Raw genomic sequence first — 12263 nt, forward strand, 5'->3', positions numbered from 1 at the left:
TTTACGAGGAAATGAGGGGAACGGAAGAGACAGAGAGTGACGGAGCCAGAGGGGAGGAGTCAGGGGAGGGAATTCCCAGCCTCTCCAGCTGGTGTCAGAATTCCTTGAGGGTAGGCTGCCAGTGCGGCAAATCCCACCCCACAAGCATGTCACTTAAAACAGAGGAGGTTTTTCTCAAACTGTTTTGCTTACTTCTCACTCCTCTAGTAAGACACTGCTACTTCAGATCTTGTCTCTATTCACTGTGCTGTTTCAGGATTGCTAATGTCTCCTCATGCAGTCAGCATCATGTTAAAACCAAGCAGTAAAAGTGCATAGTCAAAAAAGGGAGCAGAAAGAGGTTTAAAGAGCTTGTTTTTGTGCAAACAAGTTGGTTTCCTTTTCTTGCTGGTTAAAAGCAACAGCCCTGGTGGCTGTAAACTGCTGATTCATTGGACAGAGGAGTCCAAGAGTAGGTATGTGTTGTGCAGATTCATAAATGTTAAGGTCTGACTTCCTGCAGAATACAGGCCACAGAATTACCCAGTAGCTCCTGTATAGAGCCCAGTAACTTGTAGGACAGAACTTATCTGTTTGGATACTCACAGTGGCATGGTGCGGAGATAGAATTTCAATTTAGAGATGCAATCAGGAAAACAGGAATGAATGAGCCTTATGCTTTTGATCCAGTGCAGGCAGAAGAACTAGAAACAGATGAGTTCTCTGTGCAGAGACAGAACAGAGAATACATAGTGCAAAGCGGAAACACTAAATACATCTGAGGGCTTAGGAGGGAAACTTCAGCAGCCAGGAGTGTGTGTGGTGGGGAAAAAGCAGCAGAGGGATGCTGTGTATTTGTGTGGAGGGAGGATGGTGGAATAGAAGGAACCCAGGAGTCTGAGCTCCTGGCCTCCTCTGCTATAAATACTAGAACTCGCACTGGCTGCAGGAATGGAACAAAAGAGTCCTGACTACCAGACCCCTGTTCTAACCACTAGATAATTGTTCCCCACAGCACTCCCCACAGAACCCAGCAGTCCCTGCTCTATCCCAGTGGCAGCAGAATCCAATAGTCCTGATACACTTGCTCCAAACGTCATATTGCTCCAAACACTATCTAGCTCTCCATCACTGCGATTGGAACAGAATCAAGGAATCCTGACTCCTACTTCTAACTACGAGATCACACTCCCCAAGGGCTGGAAATAAAACCTAGGATTGGGCCTAGGTAGGTTTGTAAACTCTGTCAGATGAACAGCTGCACCTAAGAGTTTATAAGCTCTGCTGCCACTTATAAGAGGCCCTGTATGTAAGCAGCCATTCCATGCCAAGGGTTCACTGTACCACAGATGAGCACTCACTCTCCTCTCAGCCCAGACACACAGACAGATGGTATTTAGTGTCAGCCCTTCCCATAGGGCTGTTCCTCTGTCCTGGTGTAGATGGCGACAAGATAGAGTATCAGAACCAGTGACACAGCAGCTCCAATCTTCAGGAAAGACAAAAAAAGGATTAAAAATAATCTGACGGTAGCCCATGGCCTCCCCTTTCATCTGTTCACTTGTCCCAACCACATAATAGTCATTCTAATACACGGTCACTAACAATAAGTGTACTAATAAATTATAATAAATCAAAGAAATCAGTAAAGATAATAACTAGTCTAGAATAACAAACAAGATTAAAGTGATGGGAAAGATCAGAATGAATAGTAAATTCTTTACTAATATTAAATTGTTGCTAAAAAGTATAATTGCTAATGGTGAGCAATAAAAATAATGAGGGTAATTCTCAGAATAATGAGAATAATGCTCTTATTTCTACTGGTAATGTCTCCTTAATTCAAAAGTAAAATGTCATTTACAACTACTCTAATAATCCTAATAAATCGTTAATGATCGCAGATAGTAAGACAAGTCTGGCTAGTTTCCCAGGCAGTGAGGAAGCTCGGGGCCCCGAGCGGGGATGTGGCAGCTCTGGCAGAGCTAGGAAAGAAACAAAGCAAAACACTGACTCAGCAGCTCCTGGGACTCTTGGGCCATGGGGTTCATGCACTGAAACCCTGGGCTGAAACAGGGACCGGAGAATCTTTATCCCCAGTAACAGTCACACTTGCATCCGACGAAGTGGGTATTCACCCACAAAAGCTTATGCTCCAATACGTCTGTTAGTCTATAAGATGCCACAGGACTCTTTGCCGCAGTCACACTTGTAGTTACAGCAGCTAATGTGGGATAATACCCTGTAATGGGTTGTGCTCGCCATCATGCACCTCCCGCTGATTGCTGGGGGGGGGGGGAGGGATTTAGCTCTGTCCATCAGCAGGGTGGTGTCTCACTCTCAGTCATTGCTTCTCCACCGTCTCCACTGTCTGTGGGGACCTGCTTCGCTCCCAGACAGCATCCTCTTCAGGGCACGGCCCTCCATCTGTGCCCCAACTACATTGTCTCCCCCACTTCCAGGGGAACCAACAGTCCTTCAACTGGCCTTTCACTGCAGTGGTGAACTGCAGTCCCTAGTCCACCCCTCGCTCAGGGGTAAACTGCAGTCCTTTGGCCGGCCACTTCCTTTGGCGGCCAGTGGGGCAAAAGGGGGGGGGCAGGCCCACCCACTACTCTGGGCCCCACCCCGGAGACCCTATAGCTGGCAGCCACTCATTGCCTCTCCTTCCCCTCTGCTGCTACCTGCTTTTACCTTTTTGGTGACAGTAATGTTCATCCATATGGGTACATCCAGTTGCAAACAGAAGGTTAAGGTGTAAGAAAATTAAGTTTGTACAGAATAAATCTTCCCAGGCAATCTTAATTGCTTTTTAAAAAGTAGAATTTCAAAATTAGTGGATGAAATAAATACAGCAGAGTCCCTGTATTTAGATTTTTTGAAAAAAAAAAGTATATTGGATTTCATGAAAACTTAATTGAAAACTTCATTAAAATGCCTTAGACAAAAAGAACAGGAGTACTTGTGGCACCTTAGAGACTAACAAATTTATTCGAGCATAAGCTTTCATGAGCTACAGCCCACTTCATCAGAATGTATAGAATGGAACATATAGTAAGAAGATATATATATACATACAGAGAAGGTGGAAGTTGCCATATGTATATATATATATCTTCTTACTATATGTTCCATTCTATGCATCCGATGAAGTGGGCTGTAGCCCATGAAAGCTTATGCTCTAATAAATTTGTTAGTCTCTAAGGTGCCACAAGTACTCCTGTTCTTTTCACGGATACAGACTAACATGGCTGCTATTCTGAAATTAGACAAAAATATTATCCTATGGTTGGAAAACAGGCTAAAAGACCATAAATAAAAGTAATGATAACCAGTACCTAGTAGAGTACCACAGAGATCAGTGTAGAATCTAGTCTTATTTAAAATGTACATTAATGATCTGGAAAGGGGAGTAAACATCAGGTCAGCAAAACTGGTAGATAATACAAAATAGGGAATAGCTGTGCATGGCTCTGCAGAAAGAGAAAAAACATTAAGGGAGCTAGAGAGAAAAACAAGAAGAAAATAACAAAATGAGATTTGACATACAGTTATCATGTGCCACCTTGTTGCGTTAGCCCAGCTATGTATATTTAGCTCTTCTAAGCCCTGATTTGGAAAAGTGTTTAAAATTAGACAGGAGCTTAAGCACCTTGCTGAACCAAGGCCTTAGCCTTTTCTCATAAATCAGTCCCTCCAATCCCTGATATTTTTTCTCTTTTCTGAACTCCCTTCAGCTATAATGTGATGCTCAAAGCTGGAGGCAGTATTTCAGGTGTGCTTGAACAGCTGTATAGAGAGGGAGTACTTCTGGCACCTTAGAGACTAACAAATTTATTTGAGCATAAGCTTTCGTGAGCTACAGCTCACTTCATCGGATGCACATAGCTGTAGCTCACGAAAACTTATGCTCAAATAAATGGGTTAGTCTCTAAGGTGCCACTAGTACTCCTTTTCTTTTTGCGAATACAGACTAACACGGCTGCTCCTCTGAAACCTGTATAGAGAGGAACTCTCTGCTCCATGTCGTTGTTTATGCTGCTCAAAACTGGCCTTTTTTACTATTATATCACCTTGCAAAGTTGTGTCGAGATTGTTGCTCCCTCTCACCCCTACTTCCCATTACGTATCTGTTTCAGATATTTTTTTCAGATGCATTAGTTTGCATTTTTCCAAGCTGATTCTTATTTGGGTAGTTTACGACCATGTTTCTAATCTCTTTAGGTCCCTGTGATAGGTCTTACCCCCCATCACCTGCCAGGCTGGCAAATGCACCCAATTAATCAGACTCTGCACCTGTCATGGGACTCTCCATGGAACTCTGCCATTGGCACTGGTGCACCTTCACGAAAGTGCTACAGTGGCACCGCTGCAGCTTTTTAAGCGTAGACCTGTTTAGATCTTGAGTAATTCCATTAACTCTCATGGAGTTTACATAAATGTAACTGAGAGCAGAATTTGCCAGTTCTAATGCAAAAAATCATTTTAAAACAGGGAAAATGGTATAGCTGTTTCCATCAGTGGTTCTCCAGCTGTGACCTATGGAGAGCAGGCTGGGCACATGCATACGTGCTAAATTCTGTGCAGCTCCACGTGTAACATTTCTCGACAATGAGAAAAAGTCACTGATTTCTCCTTCGGGGGTCCCCCAAATAGGGTTACCACCTTTGAAATGCAAAAAACCCAGCACCCCTCTGCCCCCCCAAGGCAAGCCAGCTGCAATTCCAACCCCCAACCACATGGCAACTCTGAAACCCTCCACTTCAACAGCCACTAGAGAGATCTAGAGAGAGTATCTAGAGAGAGAATACATATAGATAAGATTGATAACATCATTTTCTTTCTTAAACTGTGGAAGTGGGAACACTGCAGCACCTTTAGCTGAACACAGAAACTTTTAACATTAGATATCCCAGTGTATTGTGATGATAATAGAAAAGGAGTACTTGTGGCACCTTAGAGACTAACCAATTTATTTGAGCATAAGCTTTCGTGAGCTACAGCTCACTTCATCGGATGCATCCGATGAAGTGAGCTGTAGCTCACGAAAGCTTATGCTCAAATAAATTGGTTAGTCTCTAAGGTGCCACAAGTACTCCTTTTCTTTTTGCGAATACAGACTAACACGGCTGTTACTCTGAAACCTGTGATGATAATGCAAACCATTAGACACATGTAAAAATAAAAAAAAACCTGGCAGCTTAAATTATTTTTCTGGCAAATCCATAAAAAAACCTGGCCAGGCCAGTCAAATACTGGCCAAGTGGTAACTTTACCCCTAGGCCATGATTACAGATGAAGGGACTCTTTTACTGCATATCTCAGCAGAAAGAGGATGTGGGAGGGAATATGGGGAACTGGGTCCATGATAGGAGCCAGGGGGACCAGGCAGGGAGGAGGAAGCAGTGAGCTGCTGATAGGGTTGGGGTGCTGTGGAAGACAGATTGTTGGGGGGGGAGCAGACTGGAGGGTCAGTGGGGGTGAGAGGAGCCAGGGAAGCTGGAGAGGGCTGTTGGAGGCAGTGGGAGCCTGGAGGTTAGTAGGGGTGAGGGGAAACCAGGCACAGCCTCTCCCACTCTGTCCCTATCCCCATCAGCCTCCCCCAGCCCCTCTGCCTGTTGCTCACCTCTCTTCTCTACCAGCCATCTTTACCCTGCACTTGGCAGTATGCCAGCAGCAGGAGCAGAGAGAGGGGAGGTGGAGAGGGGTGCTTGAAACTGACACCACAGTGTCCCTTGGCAGCCAGGAGGAGAAACTGCTGCTGTCTGCCAAATGCATCACACAGGAGATTGCAGCTGAGATGTAGGTGAGCATGCTGGACTGCCACGTGTGAGGCTTAGTTACATAACCCTAGCAACTTATGGCAGTATACGTACGCCCCTGAGCGATGCAGTTACACTGACCTCACTCCCAGTGTAGACAGCACTATGTCAAATGGAGAGCTTCTCCCCAACATCGCTACTGCCTCACTCTTGGGGAGGTGGAGTACTTACGCTGAAAGGAGACCCCCTCCCATCAGCGTGGGGCCATGTTCTGAAACAGACTGAGAACCTCTGGCTTATGCTATGTGGGTCAAACTTGTCCATTCCCAATGCCCGAGCACACAGGCATCCCAGTGACTTGCACAGGCTGCTTCGGAGGGACAGAAAGAATCCTACCCCACTGCCCAGCAGCTGGGTGCACAGCCCCAGCTGGGACTCACTGCAGTCCGTACTACTGCCCACTGCATGCCCCATCTGCTGGACTCACTAGCTATACTTCCATCATTCCCCAACCTTCCCTGCATCCCACTGAGAGTGTGATGGAGTCTCCCAGCATAGCTTTTCCACACAGCAGAACCAGGGAGTTTTCACTGCCTTTTGGCCAGTAGGGGGCTGATAATTATTGTCCTACATTGTAAAACACCTTTGCATTACTGATTGAGACTTGCTGTTGGTCTCACTGAAGTGGGCTGATGCTTTGCCATTGACTTCAAAGGGCGCAGGACAGGAAAAGGGTATGCAAAATGCAATTAAATATAAAGAAAAATGCTTGAAACAAAAATGATGCATAATTCAAATGTACAGGTTTCAGAGTAGCAGCCGTGTTAGTCTGTATTCACAAAAAGAAAATGAGTACTTGTGGCACCTTAGAGACTAACCAATTTATTTGAGCATAAGCTTTCGTGAGCTACAGCTCACTTCATCGGATGCATCTGAAAAAGTGAGCTGTAGCTCACAAAAGCTTATGCTCAAATAAATTTGTTAGTCTCTAAGGTGCCACAAGTACTCCTTTTCTTAATTCAAATGTAGTTTCCTTCACGTTTACAGCATTTTATATTGTAATAGGCCAAAGTATTTCAAAACGTATTTGATCTTTTGAAACACTGTCTTTATTGTCTGTCCCTTCCTCACTTTTCCAGTGGTTATAGCAGTTGCCCACACACTAGTCCTCTTCCACTTTGGACATAGGACTGGAAGAATCTTCCTGGATCGTTGAGTCCAGTCCCCTGTTATCATAAACAATCCCATCATATAATCCCCTTCATAAATTTATCAGGCTCCTTCTGAAAACTAGTTAGGTTTTCTGCCCCCACAACTCCTGTTGGGAAGCTGTTCCAGAAGCTCACTCATTGGATGGTTAGAAAACTTTCTCATTTCCAACCTCAATCTAGTCATAGCCAGTTTATACCCATGTGTGCCACTTTGCCTACTGCACACCTGACCTCTCCGGTATTACCTTGCTCCTCTTCCAGTCTGTCCAAAATCAGCTGCCAAACTCCTCGTCCTCACCCGGAATTCTGTTCAAGTCATCTCCCCTCTTTGAATACCTCCACTGGCTGCCTTTGCCTTGCATACTTCTTGTCTTTTCTTTTTGAGGGCCTATATCAATCGTCTCTGATCTGTATCTTTCACAGTGGGCCTGAATCCCTTTTTACAGGAAATCTCTTTTACAATGTTCTAGCAGTATAAACAGGTCTTAAAGCATGTAAAAATAAGCAACAGGGCCTTTGTCTCTATTTGTGTCTCTCTGTGTCATCCCTTTCACTACACCAATGACACCAGCTTCAAGGCTCCCTTCATGTTCTTCTTGCAGTCCTGCTTCCTTGCTTTTTTCCATGATATTCCCTATGTCTGGAACAGCCAGACAGCACTTTTTCACCAAGCTCCTCTCCTTACTTCTTCATTTCTACCTTTCCTAAATTCTCACTTCTAGCATGTCAAACCAAGTGAGTTAAATTGGTGCCATTTCTGCATGTAGCCTGAGCCCCTAATGTTCTCTCCCCCAGGTTACAGTTTACAGTCTAAAGTTTAGACCACCCTTACGTTCTTTTGCAGTATCAGTTTTTGGTAACAGTGGAATTGCCCTTTCTGAGCACACACAAATTCAGTAGTACCAGCTCTTGTGAATTAATTGCAAGTCACTGGCTTTTGGAGCCTGCAGGAGGAGCTCTCAGGATAACATGAGAGGCTTCTCGATTCCTGCAATTTTGAGGGCTGCTCCAGACACAGCAGCAGCACAATGTGACTATGGGAGGAGTGGAGCCTAAGTCATCCCTGCTGCAGCTGAGCCTTGGCAGCACTCCCCTAATGCACACTGCTCATGCACAACCCACTCCGCTCCAGGACTTCTCTTGCAAGAGCAGCTGGTAGGTATCAGGCAGAGGAGAATCCCTGGAACAGCAGGGAGGGCAGAAAAGGTGGGGGCAGTTGGGGAAGTGTTGCTTCTTGCAAAAGGCGAAACCAGTCCCATCGTGTGTTTCATGTGACATTATCACTTATATGAATGATTGATATAAGTAGTGACATAGAAATATTGTCATTATATAGGGTCATTTTTGGAACATTACAAATACTTTAAATATGAAATTGCACATTATTCACATGTTGAATAATGTGCAATTTTATATTTAAAAATTAAAAAGTTTGTGGGGAGGACAATTTTATGATTTATAAAAACAAAGTTTCTAGAGCTGGGAATGGGGGGGGACGGGAGAAAACTACTGGGATCATGCTCTTCCCACAATACATCCATTCCCTTCTAGATGTAAGAGTACTACTGCTTAAGGCCCTGCTGCTGCAACAGGTGCCATGTGGGTGCAGTAGTCCCCCAACCAGAGATCATTACAGGGTTGAGGGGCCTAGCCAGATTGTGAGTCAAAGGCAAACCTAGCAACTGTCAAAGGAGAGCAGTCAAATATCACGTGGTGTCAGCGAAAGTCCTTTACTGAAGGAGCATTTGTCTAAGAGTTCAATACAAACATTCATCCTGCTGAAATGCAATTCCCAGATGCAGTCAAACCACAGTGAATGAAAGAAGGAAAGACAGAGTATATCACCAGGGAAATACAGAATGAAAAGATTCTAGGAAGAAAGAAAATAGTGATAAGGTACCACCCAGAAGCCACAACCTTACTCCATTTACTCATTCCCCCTCAAATAATATCATAGCTGTGTGTTTGTTTGGCTAGGCATGTTCTTTCACAGACGCTGGGTTTGCAGGCTACACCCATATATTAAGGAAGAAGATACCCTGGCGTTACACTAGGGTTACCTCTCCCTCCCCCTCCCTTTAGGGCTTAGAACAGAGGTGGGCAACCTATGGCCTGTGGGCCACATCTGGCCCGCGGGACCCTCCTGCCTGGCCCCTGAGCTCCTGGCCTGGGAGGCTAGCCCCCGGCCCCTCCCCTGCTGTCCCCCCTCCCCTGCAGCGTCAGCTCACTCCCCTGCTGGCACAATGCTCTGGGCAGCCAGGCAGTGCAGTTGTAGAGCCACAGCCTGACCCGGTGCTCTGGGCGGTGCAGTAAGGGGGCAGGTGGTGTTGGATAGAGGGCAGGGGAGTTCAGGGTGGTGGTTAGGGGGTGGGATGTGGATAGGGGTCGGGGTGGTCAGACAGCAGGAAACAGGGGGGTTGGATGGGGCAGGAGTCCCGGGGGGGCAGTCAGGAAGGAGACGGGAGGTTGGACAGGGCAGCAGGGAGCAGTCAGGGGCAGGGGTTCCGGGGGCACTCAGGAGACAGGGAGAAGGAGTGGTTGGATGGGGCCGGGGTCCCAGGGTGCAAGTCAGGAATGGGGGGGGCAGTTGGATAGGGCGGCAGGGGGCAGTCAGGGGTGGGGGGTCCAGGAGTGCTCAGGGGACAGGGAGCAGGGGGTGGTGGATGTGGTAAGAGTCCCGGGGGGGCCATCAGGGGACGGGGGGGACTTGGAGGGGCAGGAGTCCCCGGGGACCCATCAGGGGGAAAGAAGCAGGGGGGGGTCAGATAGGAGGCAGGGGCTGGCCCCACCTGGCTGTTTGGGGAGGCACAGCCTCCCCTAACCGGCCCTCCATACAATTTTGGAAACCCGATGTGGCCCTCAGGCCAAAAAGTTTGCCCTCCCCTGGCTTAGAACGTAGAAGAGGAGATCAGTGGAAACACTAATGTAAGGCAATCTAGCCGGCTGTCAGTCTCTTTCGTGAGGTACCCATCCACCCTGGGTGAGCCAAACAGGATGAAGAAGCAAAAAAGAAAAAGTGCCAAACAAAAGCTGTTTCTGTTTGCATTCCCCGGGGGATGGAGGGCGGTGTGGCTGGAGGTGGGTTATCTTGTCACAATGACTGTTATTTGCAGCAGGTGTCACTTGCGAGGCAGAGCTTTCCTGAGAACGAATCACGCCAGGAGACCTGGGGACTGATGCAGCTGGTGTCAGGGCGCTGTGCTGCCACTGGAGTCGGATGCCGGGGTGGGGGTGTGGGGGGGGGAGCCGGATGCAGGGATTTCAAGCCAGGGCAATGGGCCTGGCGGGAGGCAAGGCAGCATTCTCTGCACGTCTCCTGCAGACACCAGGAAGTGGCAGCAGAGGGCACTGCCTACCGGCTAGGGTGCTGCAGCGCCAACCCCCCCCCCCACGCCCCCACACACTTAGGGGACGTCTGAAAAGTGTGAGCGGAAATGGGAAGAGAAAGTGCAAGAAATCTCGGGAACATGCCGGCAGCTTCATGCTGTGTGCAACAGTGGGGGCCCAAAATGTGCAGCTGGCAGGAGAAATTGTATAGTTGCTGGTTCGGACAAGGAAAAGGCAAACAAACCCTACATTAATGTAATGGTAAGAATGAAAAGTTAACATGAAATCAAGTATCCCATGAAATCAAGTATCCCAAGAATATTGGCCCATATACTGAGCGCTTGTACATCAGTGCAAATTCAAAGTAACTCCACTGAGGTCAGTATAATTACTTACTCCTCATTTGCACCAGTGCGCATGAGATCGGAAGTTAACTACGCCATATTGCAGCTATTGTGTATATTTACTTTCAAACAAAGCATTACTTTTTGTGGGGGAAAAACTGCAATAAATTGCAGGTAACATTTTACCCCGCAATGAATTGCCAGGAAAAGGGAGTCACAAAACAGTAGGCACAATTCACTGTAGCTGAAAAATTGTGCCTGCAAAAACAGAAGTCTGGCTAGCAAACAGGCCTTTTAAGAGGGAGGGTCAGTGTTGCTATGAGAGTGTTTGCATTTCTTGTTTTTGTTTGTTTTATTTTAAAGTCACCATTTTCAGAGAGAGCACTAAATAGGAAAGTCAGGGAGCTGAGTTCTAGTCCTGGTTGTGCCATTTTCTCACTCTGTGACCTTGGGCACATTACATCTCCTCTCTATGCCTGTTTGTCTATCTGTAAAATGACCACAGACTTTAAGGCTAGAAGGGACCATTGTGATCATCTCGTCAGACCTCCTGCACATTGCAGGCCACAGAACCTCATCCACCCACTGCTGTAATAGATCCACAACCTCTGGCTGAGTTACTGACATCCTCAAATCATGAAAATAATTTTAAAGTTAAGACAACTAAATTTGGAAGAAACTTAGGGCTTTTCTACTACACTTAAAATGTTGTGGTAACGCATCATCATACGGCTCCTCCTTTTTAAAGTACTTTGAGATGTATGGATGGAAAGTGTTATGTAATATATACATGTAAAATATGATGAATAATAGTTAAAGCGATTTTTAAATGCAATATTCCAGGATACCACCTCCTCTTCCCTGCAAAGAAAAAAGGGTGAAAAAAGGATTGAAAGAATTGAATTGGCTTCTGCTACCCCAGATCACTTGTAATTCTTTTCACTTTCAGGCAGAAGCCTCTTAACTGGTCCAGGGCACAGACAGACAGGCATGAGTGTGAAATTTACAAGAACTGCCCAGTAGACACCTATGGCAATCGGGAATGACTGGCCGCAATAAGAGAGACAACCTGGGTGAGGTAATATCTTTTAATGGACTAAATTCTGTTGGTGAGAGAGACCAACTTTCATGCTTACACGGAGCTCTTCTTCAGGACTGGGAAATGCACTCAGAGTGTCACTGCTTAAACACTAGGTGGAACAGATTGTGTAGCACAAGTGCTTAACACATTTCAAGGGACAAAATAAATGTGTTAGTCTGTAAGGTGCCACAAGTCCTCCTTTTCTTTTTGCGGATACAGACGAACACGGCTGCTCCTCTGAAACCATTCAAGGTGAGATGGCCTGTTAAGATATGTCCAGGGAGGAAAGAAAGGGGAGGAAGCAGCTGGGGGTGGGGGGCGGTTAGTGGGTTACAGATGTTGTAATAAGCCATAAATCCCGTGTCACCGTGCAGGCTGTGATTTTTAACAACACGGAGGACTCTCTCTTTCAGCTGCGGGATCCTTCATGCAGTGTGCACACACAGGCACAAAGCTTTGCTTGCTACACACCTGCCTCCGCTCTTCTCCCTCTTTGCGGCGCCCCGCCCCTAGGACTCTTAACCGTCGTTTTTCGTGCGCTTGTGCCGTGCGGACTTTA

This window comes from Natator depressus, chromosome 1 (genome assembly GCF_965152275.1).
Source record: "Natator depressus isolate rNatDep1 chromosome 1, rNatDep2.hap1, whole genome shotgun sequence".
Taxonomy (NCBI): domain Eukaryota; kingdom Metazoa; phylum Chordata; order Testudines; family Cheloniidae; genus Natator; species Natator depressus.